This window comes from Sycon ciliatum, chromosome 3 (assembly GCF_964019385.1).
Source record: "Sycon ciliatum chromosome 3, ocSycCili1.1, whole genome shotgun sequence".
Taxonomy (NCBI): Eukaryota; Metazoa; Porifera; class Calcarea; order Leucosolenida; family Sycettidae; genus Sycon; species Sycon ciliatum.
In genome coordinates, this window is record NC_088645.1 from 24,206,625 (window position 1) to 24,217,606 (window position 10,982).

At 47.5% G+C, this 10,982-nt stretch overlaps 2 long non-coding RNA genes and 1 pseudogene across 3 annotated transcripts in view; 1 reads left to right on the top strand and 2 right to left on the bottom strand.

Moving 5' to 3' along the window:
* Positions 1 to 10,982, top strand: part of LOC135811836 (uncharacterized) — a 35,559-nt gene that overhangs the window by 11,846 nt on the left and 12,731 nt on the right. The window lies entirely within an intron of this gene.
* LOC135812360 (putative uncharacterized protein DDB_G0271606) overlaps positions 804 to 10,982 on the bottom strand; it is a 15,650-nt pseudogene continuing 5,471 nt past the window's right edge.
* Positions 9,630 to 10,982, bottom strand: part of LOC135811835 (uncharacterized) — a 2,832-nt gene continuing 1,479 nt past the window's right edge. Inside the window, exon 2 of the long non-coding RNA XR_010552701.1 lies at positions 9,630 to 10,327. This is a non-coding gene — a long non-coding RNA (uncharacterized LOC135811835). The remainder of the gene's footprint in view (positions 10,328 to 10,982) is intronic.

Below are 10,982 nucleotides of genomic sequence, written 5' to 3' on the forward strand. Positions count from 1 at the left end.
AAGAAGTCGGATTTTAGAAATGCGCTATGCATACGATATGGTCTCCCACTGGACGGTGTAAGTGATCATTGTGTCTGTGGGAAGTCCATGACCACACACCACGCCCTCACGTGCCCGACCGGCGGCTATCCGTCGGCTCGCCATAACGAGCTTCAGGACCTCCTGGCGGGCGTACTGCAGGAGGTACTGCCCGATGTTGAGATCGAGCCACGCCTGCTCCCGCTACACGGTGAGGAAATCTCTGCCGCCTCCGCTAATCTTCAGCCAGAGGCACGCCTGGACATACGGGCTAGGGGTTTCTGGTCGCGGCAGCAGGACGCCTTTTTTGATGTAAGGGTCACTGACCTTGGGCCGTCCTTGCTGTCTCGGCCGGAAATCCTTAGCCACCTGAGAACACATGAGAGAATGAAGAAGGCGGCGTATGGTGCCAGAGTCAACCAGGTGGAGAGGGCATCATTCACCCCACTGGTGTTTTCGACCTCGGTGTGGCGGGCAAGGAAACTGCTATATTTCTGAAGTCGCTAGCTGCTCTCGTTGTAGACAAAAACAAAGACTTGGTATATTCTGCTGTGATGGGTGAGTTACGCACCCGGGTTTCATTTTGCCTGCTGCGATGGGCAGTCACGTCCTTTAGGGGCTGCAGGGCCTCCTACATTCGCCGCAGGGTCGGGAGCCCAATTGCAGCTTATTGCCGCCGGCTCTGCTGACACTGCTGACACGGGCAGAGGCGTGACCGTTCGCTTTTGGATGCCGGTGGGTATTTTTTAATAGGTAACGCTTTCTTGTGAAGCTTTTGCGTTCAATTATATAATATAATTTAATTGAGTATTGAGTGTTCTATTTATTTCCGAAATTGGGTTGTCTTTTTGCTTTGACTCTTCCTTCATGGTGTTGTGAAAAAACCCGTTCCCAAGTAGTAGTGGTAGTAGTAGTAGTAGTTGTTGTTGTAGTTGTTGCTGTTGCTGTTGTTGTTGTTGTTGTTGTTGTTGTTGTTGTTGTTGTTGTTGTTGTTGTTGTTGTTGTTGTTGTTGTTGTTGTTGTTGTTGTTGTTGTTGTTGTTGTTGTTGTTGTTGTTGCTGTTGCTGTTGCTGTTGCTGTTGCTGTTGCTGTTGCTGTTGCTGTTGCTGTTGCTGTTGCTGTTGCTGTTGCTGTTGCTGTTGCTGTTGCTGTTGCTGTTGCTGTTGCTGTTGCTGTTGCTGTTGCTGTTGCTGTTGCTGTTGCTGTTGCTGTTGCTGTTGCTGTTGCTGTTGCTGTTGCTGTTGCTGTTGCTGTTGCTGTTGCTGTTGCTGTTGCTGTTGCTGTTGCTGTTGCTGTTGCTGTTGCTGTTGCTGTTGCTGTTGCTGTTGCTGTTGCTGTTGCTGTTGCTGTTGCTGTTGCTGTTGCTGTTGCTGTTGCTGTTGCTGTTGCTGTTGCTGTTGCTGTTGCTGTTGCTGTTGCTGTTGCTGTTGCTGTTGCTGTTGCTGTTGCTGTTGCTGTTGCTGTTGCTGTTGCTGTTGCTGTTGCTGTTGCTGTTGCTGTTGCTGTTGCTGTTGCTGTTGTTGTTGTTGTTGTTGTTGTTGTTGTTGTTGTTGTTGTTGTTGTTGTTGTTGTTGTTGTTGTTGTTGTTGTCGCTGTTGTTGTCGCTGTTGTTGTCGCTGTTGTTGTCGCTGTTGTTGTCGCTGTCGCTGTCGCTGTCGCTGTCGTTGTCGCTGTCGCTGTCGCTGTCGCTGTCGCTGTCGCTGTCGCTGTCGCTGTCGCTGTCGTTGTCGCTGTCGCTGTCGCTGTCGCTGTCGTTGTCGCTGTCGTTGTCGCTGTCGTTGCTGCTGTTGTTGCTGCTGTTGTTGCTGCTGTTGTTGCTGCTGTTTCTGTTGCTGTTGTATCAAAGAACTTTATTGAAAATCTATGATAATGATGGTTGAAGAAAAATCCAACGTCAAACCCGGATTTCTCATATGCTGAAGGAAATTCGCAACGAGCAGACGGCCAGTAAGGAGACCCTCAATCGTTTCATGGATGATGTGCTGACAAGGATGGAGAAGGTCATGGAGGAGTATGACGTGATGAAGAAGACCCTGTCATCTTTCGAACAACGACTTGCTGCACTTGAAGGCAGTCCCGTACCCGCACCCGTACCCACAGCGACAGTACTAGCTCCACCTGATATTTCCGCTCTGATTCAAGAGGAAGCTGAGCGACTAAACCGGAAGCAGTACGCTATCGTACGTGGAATTCCCGATATGGATGGGGAAAAACTAGAGGAAATCTGCTCGAGAGCCCTGAGGGTCGACCAAACCGCCTTATCTTCCACGGAAAGGCTTGGCACGGCGCGTACTACGGGCACACAATCGCGTCCAATACGGATCAAGTTCCAGAAGAATGCCATCAAAGGCGAAATTTATCGCAGGAGATTTGACCTGAAACTCGATGATGGCTCACCTGTATACTTCTCCAACGATCTTACCCGAAAACAGCTGCAAAAAAGGAAGACAGTACTACCACAGTACAAACATCTGAGAAGTAAGGATGTCAAATGCCAACTCCCGTATGATGTCATTCTTGATGAGAAGGGTGTCCCACTAGCACTCGACAATCTACCTGCTCCTGCATCGAGCTCTCAGCCATAGGACATTCCTGGGAACCCTAGCTTAACAATTGCCCATTTGAACGTTCGTAGCCTGCGCCATAAAATTCAGCAAATCCACGAAATACTGCATGACAATGAGATCCATATATTATCTATCAATGAAACTCATCTGGATGGCAGTGTCAGCGACCACTTGCTCCATATCCCTGGATACAGTATTTACAGGAAGGACCGTTCCCTTCATGGTGGTGGTGTCTGTCTGTATGTTTCATCCAGTCTGAAGGCAACAGTAGTACATGCTAGTAGCCACCCTGAGCTTGAAGCTCTCCACATTTTAGTCCGTCAGGGAAAGGACACAAGAGCTGAGAAGTTTATTGTCAGTTCCGTGTATAAGCCTCCCAGCACTGGAGTGGATTTCTGGGATTGTCTGAGTGCCCAATTGGACAGTCAGCCAGTGCCAAAGAGTAAGCGAATTATCCTGGGAGATTTTAACACGAATGCTATCCCGCCTCACTCTCCTCAACTCAAGTACCTCAACCAACTCTGTGCAGAGCACTGTCTGCACAATATCATCACAGTACCAACACGGCTACCATCGAACACGTGCCTGGACCTGGTTCTACTGGAAGCTGGGCTTTGCCATGAGCAGCCCTCAGTCACTGCCGTGGACGACCTTAGTGACCATCACCTCGTAGTGTTTGACCTCCATCTCCACAGCTGGCACCGCATTCAAAAGCACGCCTATCGCAGTATTAGAAAACCTGGTATTGCCGCAATCGACTTCCGAAAGTTCAAGGAGGACGCCCGAGCACTTCTGGCAGTCAATTACAACGATGCAACTATTCATCTTCAAGCCGAAACTTTCCTGACATCACTAGCTGACCTTACTAACCGTCATGCTCCAGTGCAGCTAGTCAGATACCCAATCTGTCCTAAACCTATACCTCACTCTTGGACAACTGCTGAACTGCAGCAGCTGCACCATACACGGAGGAACTTACACCGACAGCTTCAGCGTAGGCCAGACGACTCAGCTCTTAAACAAATGTATCGTGCAGCCAGGCGTCAAGGAAAGCGCTTGAACAGACAACTGAAGTCACAGTTTTTAATCAAGAAATTCCAGGATCTAAGGAATGACCCAAGAGGGCAGTGGCGTCTGCTTAACGGCATGACTGGTCGTAGACCCACCCGGAACCAGCCCACTGCATCAATTTCGTCGCTGACTGATACGTTTGCAGCCATTGTTCAAGACACCAACAGGCCTGGGGTTCTACAAATTCCACCTGAAGACAATGAGCAGCTACCTCATCTCACGAATTTCCAACCAGTGACAGTACAACACGTGTCCGATATTCTGAAGTCTCTTAATTTGTGCAAATCCCCAGGTCCAGACAACGTGCTACCATCCATACTGAAGAATGGTGGAGATGCTATTGCTGAGTACCTCACGGACATAGTGAACGAGTCCCTCCAAACTGGTAATGTCCCCACCGTCTTTAAGCAAGCTATCATAAGTCCACTTATGAAATCTGGAGACCCTGATCTGGCGGCAAACTACCGCCCAGTTTCGCTGCTGCCTATATGTGCCAAGGTATTAGAAAGAATAGTACTGGACCAGATAACGAAATTCTTCGCAGATAATGGCATTGAACACGTACCAGACTCTCAATTTGCATACCGTCGCAACCACTCTTGCGAAGACTGCTTGGCTCTAGCTGTGAACAGATGGCTTTCTGCATTGGATAGCAACGAATACTGTGGTGTCATCTTCGCTGACATGAGCAAAGCTTTTGACAGAGTGGCACACTCCGCCCTCATCCAGAGTCTACATGACACAGGCATCAGAGATGTTGCCTTGAATTGGTTTTGTAGCTACCTGTCTGACAGAATACAAACTGTGAGAGTTGATCAGGAACTTGGACAGTCACGCCCATGCTCCAGAGGAGTGCCCCAAGGCTCCGTTCTGGGCCCAGTCTTGTTTTGTATCTACATTCGCGACATAACACCCTGTTTTAGGTTTAGCCAAGACCAGGAATATGCCGATGATATTGCATTTTATGTCCGGCATAGTGACTGTGATACTGTGTTGGAGCGTCTCACGGCGGACCTTGCTGCTCTGGACAGCTACCTTACAGGGAAGGGACTGGTTCTTAACCCTGATAAGACACAATTTCTGCTACTACGTCGCCCAACTAGTCCCTTACCCACCACTGTGTCCATATCATGCCGCAACTCCACTCTCTATCCTGCGCACACAGCCAAATACCTGGGCCTCATTGTGGATGAGCACTTGGCATTCGATGCTCAAGTAGAGCGAGTTTGCATTGCCGTCAAGCAGAAGGTCGGAGCCTACAAGCATGCCAGGCAGAACCTGAACCACAGAGCGCGTCGTCTTTTCTATCTATCTATTATTCAATCCACCCTTGAGTATGCTAGCTCTGCCTACATTAACTGTCTATCTCACCGTTCATACAACCAGCTGATCACAGCCAGCCGTACTAGTCTTAAAAGAATATTTGCCCTTGACCGCAGAACTCCCACTGAGACCCTGTACGCTTACACCAAGATCTACACACTAGAGCAACGCTTAAATTTCAAGCAATACGTCTTTGTCTTTCGCTGTCTGCATGGTTTATCTAGCCCACTTCTCAGCCTCCTATTCACTCCCCGCTGCACTGGCCCACATTCTGCTGCCACAACTCGGGGCCAAGCTACAGCTGCTCTTGTCTTGCCTGCCTGCCACTCCCGGTATGGTTTCCATTCCATTGCGTATCTTGGTGCCGACAGGTGGAATGCGCTGCCTCCATCTTGTCGCCTGGCCGAGTCGCCTGCTTTGTTTCGCGCTCACACAAAGTCTCATTTAGGGTTCCCAGTAAAAAGGCAACATTGCCTGTTGGGAAATCCCTAACAAAATAAGAAAAAATAATAATAATAATAATAATAATAAACCCAGGCAATTATTAGCAGTCACTACTATCAAAGCAGATCATTATTTGCAATAGCGCAACTTGGAAAGCCAGCTAAATTCCAGACTATCCCTACTTGTAAAGCCTAGTTCACATTCGATGGGGCGCGCTGGGACACGACGTAATGATCGACGGAAGCGATGGGACCGTCTGACGGCGTCCAATGTGAACACCCAAAACAGCGCAACCATAAACGGCGCGTGTTCATATTAGCACCCCCAGTACAGCGCGACCTAATGTGACACGGTGTCACTACAGCTCGTCTCATCTCTTGCACGCCCCATTTTGGCCCGACCAATTACGTTAACGTCCGAATATAAGCCGGCTCATTACACACGTGACCCATAATGTGCAGGCTCATGTTAGCAAGCGTGCATAACCAGTGTTATGTACTCTTGATGTTGGATATCAGGAGGAAACCCGTTCTTAAAAAAGATATGCAAAAAAGAGAAGAAACACATGAGAACGAGTTGTGCATAGGCCCCAGCGGCAGATGCTAGCTAAATGTTGCCAAGATGCTTTTTGGGATGCTAGCTGACAACTCAGAAAGATGCTAATTTGGATGCTAGACAACACGAATTATGCTACCTATTAATGGTAATGGTGAAACATTTGGGTTGAAAACGGTGTTCCGTGCTATTTATGAATTCTCACAAAGCAGGTATGTGAAAAGAGTTTTTAAAGGTGCGATGTTGGCATCATGTTGCTATGGAAATATTTGCAAAACAAAAGAGCAAATACCAAGAAGTACCAATGGCAATGTGGGTCTTGGTCACAACTAGGTAATGCAAACAAATTGAATGTAGTGCATGCAATTATCAATGTGGTAGTACCGTAATACTAGTTTCATAGTGTAATCTAGACCGAATTCCACATCCAGAATGCCAAAATTGCCAAAAATGTATCGGATGCCGGTAAAAACTGCTGTTTATGCTAGCATCGTGTGGAGTCACAAAAAGGCCCTTTTATGCTACTTTGGGTGCTAGCATTTGCCGCTGGGGCCTAGAACTTGTGCAGCAACTATCCACGACTGTAACAAGATGATAAACAGTCAGAAAGTGACTGTGCGATAATAGGGCACGAAACTGACAGGCCACTGAGACATTCAGCGGCCCGAGACCTAGCTCTAACACATCTCCAGTGCGCAAACCAACCTTCCAACTTGGAAGGTTCGTGGTTCGTGGACTACAACCTATTTGTATCTGGACCTGTTAACGTCCATCCAGGCAATATCGCCATTTAATACTGAACTGGTGTTTTTGAGTCGATAATTGCTTTTTTTAGTTCATCATTGCTTTCTAGAGTTGATTATAAATTGAGTCCAGGCAATATCGCCCTTCAATACTGAACTGGCCATTTCGAGTTGATCATGATTTGAGTCTTTGACAAGTCGAGTGTCCATCTTTTGGGTTTGAGTGTAAATGAGTCGACCCGTATTGAGCGTGCGCGCTGACGGGGTGGTCTGTTTTGGGGATGTCCAGTTATGGGGATGGGGCTTTTGGGGGGCGCTGAAGTCAACGGCGCTGTTTTGGGTCGCGCTCATGTGGGGGCATACCACGCAACCGTACTGCCGTACGGATCGGGAAGCGACGGGAAGAGTGGGATCGATCCAACTTTTCATACCGTAGATGGGCGTAGATGGGGACGCAAGCGTACAAAACAGCTGCATTTTGAGTGTGAATAGCAGACGGCGTCGTGCGCCGGCTACTCCCGATTCGTACTTGGAAATTTTTAGCATTTCGAACACTGCGCTTCCCATGATAACTCGCAGAATGGCTAACACGATTTGAGTTGAATTTTAGCAAGATAAAGTCTGAATCAGATGTCACTTATGGTATTTAGGGATAGTTCAGGAGCGTGAAAGACGAACTGTTTAATCATTTCCTAGAGCTTGTATTTGAATGGCACACCTTTCGATGCTACTTTTTTGGTGTTCATGAAAAACTGGTATTGTGAACTTGATTATGCATTCATTCAAGGAGAAATAATTGAAAAGAAGTACCGAAAAACAAATTAGGTCCAAAAGTCACACTGTCACGGATGATTTGCCCCCGCGGAGGTTTCCCGACAATTCGCCACAATGAAGTAAGATATATCGTGGCGGATCTTCTGACGGAGGTATGCTCAGATGTGGCAGTCGAGCCTGTACTTGCTCCGATCACAGGCGAGGTGTTTTTATCGGCATCAACAAACACCGCGAACGACGCCCGAGCTGATGTCCGAGCTCGTGGGTTCTGGACCCGGGCTCAGAATGCGTTCTTCGATGTCCGGGTCTTCCACCCGGATGCAGCATCATACAAGAGCAAGCCCGTCAGTGATCTTGAAGCAACATGAGCGCCGCAAGAAGAGCGAGGGGCCGTTTACATGAGGAAAATAAGCCCGGGCTTATTCGCCTCGGGCTTATTTTTCAACCGTTTACATGACGGTTGTACGGGGCTGAGCTCAGGTGAGTGACTGCGAGTTCTGCGCGCATTTTATTTTTCAAATCGCACATGAACGCAGTGGTAAATGTTCGTGTCTGATGAAATTTGGATCAAGAAATGCCAGCTCAGGTTTCTACTGCCTTTCCAATTGTCACTTATTTTTCGAGAAGGTGAAGGATGGGCTACAATCTGTAGGACCTTCCACTGGACAAAAAAACAGAAGAAAACATACCAAGAAATAAATAAAAGAGACGCTCTGTCCACGGCCACATTCTCTCAGGTTCACGAGGCAAAATCGAAAAATACGGAAAAACTCGCTTATAAGCCCTTCTTCACCGTTTACATGACAAAATAAGCCCTGGGGGTTGGATAAGCTCGGGGGTCAAGGGTAGGGCTAGTTCAGCTCGGGGCGAGCTGAATAAGCCCGCCTGACCATGTAAACGCGCGCTCTAAAATGACTGGGTGACAGATCAAGGCGGGCTTATCGTAAGCCTAGGGTTGAATAAGCCCGGGCTTATTTTTCTCATGTAAACGGCCCCTGAGTATCCCGAGCGTATCAACAATGTCGACCGTGGTTCATTTACCCCTCTAGTCTTTACCACGGCGGGTTGTTGTGCTCCGGAGTGTACTGCATTCATTAAGCGGTTGTGTGCATTGCTGGCAACTGCCGATCGACCGTATGCCCAGCTAATGGCCTATGTGCGGTGTCGCTTGTCCTTCGCTTTGCTCAGGGCAGCCATAATGTGCATTCGCGGTGCACGTTCGGCCTACCATCGTCCAGTTAATGCGATGAGGCATTTGGCCATTGTGGAGAGCGGCTTCTAAGCATGTGATTGAGTGGTCTCTGCATGTTGATCGGGTAGCGGAGTTCCATCACTGACACAGTGTGCGGGTATTGCATTATGAATTTTTTTTTTTTTTCGTGTTCGATATTGAATTTTAATTTTAATTTTTTTTTTACAAATATTGTTTTTATTCCATTCCACATTTTTCATTCGTGTTGGGTTTAACTACTCACTGTACTGATACATGGTGATGTTTGTGCTTTGCTTTGCCCGTAAACAGTCCGTGCGCCAAATTCAAAAAAGTCGTCTAGAAGTTGCACTTTTATTTGCAACCGCGGGAAATTTGAGAGGTCTGGAGAAGAAAATTCTCAATGGGACTCAAAATTGACAAACAAGACGACGACCAGCGCTCGAGCAAAGTACCTTTTCGCCATTCCTTCGTGCATGATACCTATTCTAATTGATAAACACTACCCTCATGTTTCGTTTTATGCGCAACGGACGAAGCGAAGTGTCTTTTTTCGTCCACGAAAGAAAGGTAAGGAAATTGTCGTCTACGCGACACCCTTCGGATTATTTAGTGGGGCATTGTGGGCCAAGGGTATTTTTTCTTTTTCTTTACAACTGTCCCCAGGTACTGAGATGGCGCTGATATCCTAGGAGTTCTGTTGGTGCAAAATGCCAGGTTACTGACTTATGGCGAGGTTTGTCCACCCAAAAATATGGGAGATTTCTTGGATAACATACACACATAAATGATAATACAGTGAATGGTATAGCAGTGGGCATCCAAAACGGTTGAACCAAACAAATAATGGTATGATACCTAGAGGCTAGACACACAAAAATCACTCAGGAATTGGACGCCTTGGTGCGTCATTACACCCGGACATTGAATGTTTGCCGGCGCACGGCTTTTGCTTCACCACTTCATACAAGTTTACGCACTCACTCAATTCGAAAGACTGGAACGAGACCAAACCGAATGTGACAACTAAGAGTGAGTTGTGCATTTGTTGGAACAACGTTCGGGCATTGCGAGAAGGATATCAGCAGGGTCCAACAATGGCAGCAACAGCACCAGGTGATGATGGAGTACCAAGGAGCTTGTATCATGCACATTACAGTGAGCAACAAGAGAAACCGTACTGTGGTACGTGAAATCAGAGCCTGGGCAGGATGATCGACACTGTGCTACAGCGCCTCAATTGTGCGAGAGAAAACAAACAGACCAGCAAGCACAGATCATGAACTGGTACACAACATTGACAAAGCACAAACCGCACAGCAAAGTTACAGGGCATAGCCGAGCGTTTTGTTGCCAATGAAGTGCTTGAGAAGGGAGCAGTATTCCTTGTAACATTGCATGGAGTATACGAGAACGCAAAGTCAGAACCAGGCGTAACAAGGCAAGACGGCTACTGTACAGGGGACAGGCTTGACGATCACTTGCATACTCGCAATTTTGGTACAACCAGGAAATTAGGCATCACGTCATACCGAAGTGGCTTCGACACGCTACATTGCATTTATAGCTGTACGGTGAACCTGTTACACGAGCTTCTGTGAAACAGACAGCATGCCAATGACCTGCAAGCACCAACAAACGCAGCCGGTAAAACAAACGCTACATAACTGCCCAACATAAACTTGTACATGCTGATGAGAAGCAAGAATGTGCTTGATGTTGGAAGTTATGCTCGCATAATTATTCAAAAACATGCATGGAAAAACATCAGTGACATTGTTCACGAATACAACAGATACATCCTACAGGGAGAGTAAGTAATCCTTCCTCCGTTTTGTATACGCGCACGCGCGCGTGGTAGATAAATCCGTTTGGCATGACTTTCGATCGAGGTTGCGTTCACCGTAGAGATAGGTGAACTCGAAGCCAACACCTCTCACTTTCGCTCTACTGCCCCTTTGGGGCCGATGCGATCCTTGTGCCAAGTTGTGGTAGTAGCTCAACAGAACAGGACAGGTGTGTGTGTGTGTGTGTGAGTGTGTGTGTGTGTGTGTGTGCGTGCGTGTGTGTATGTGTAAGTGTGGTTTCTGAACTTCTCTCACAATCGTATAAGTTTCATTTTTTCGTGAAAACCCAGCTACACTGTGACCGGCACAATCGAATGTCGTTTACTAGTATCTGGCGGTCAGTCACATGGCATGTCGGGTATCCAACAGCACCGCACTCACAGCTTATAGACCTTATATTTAGTACTTATAGTCCTACTTCAAGTAAATG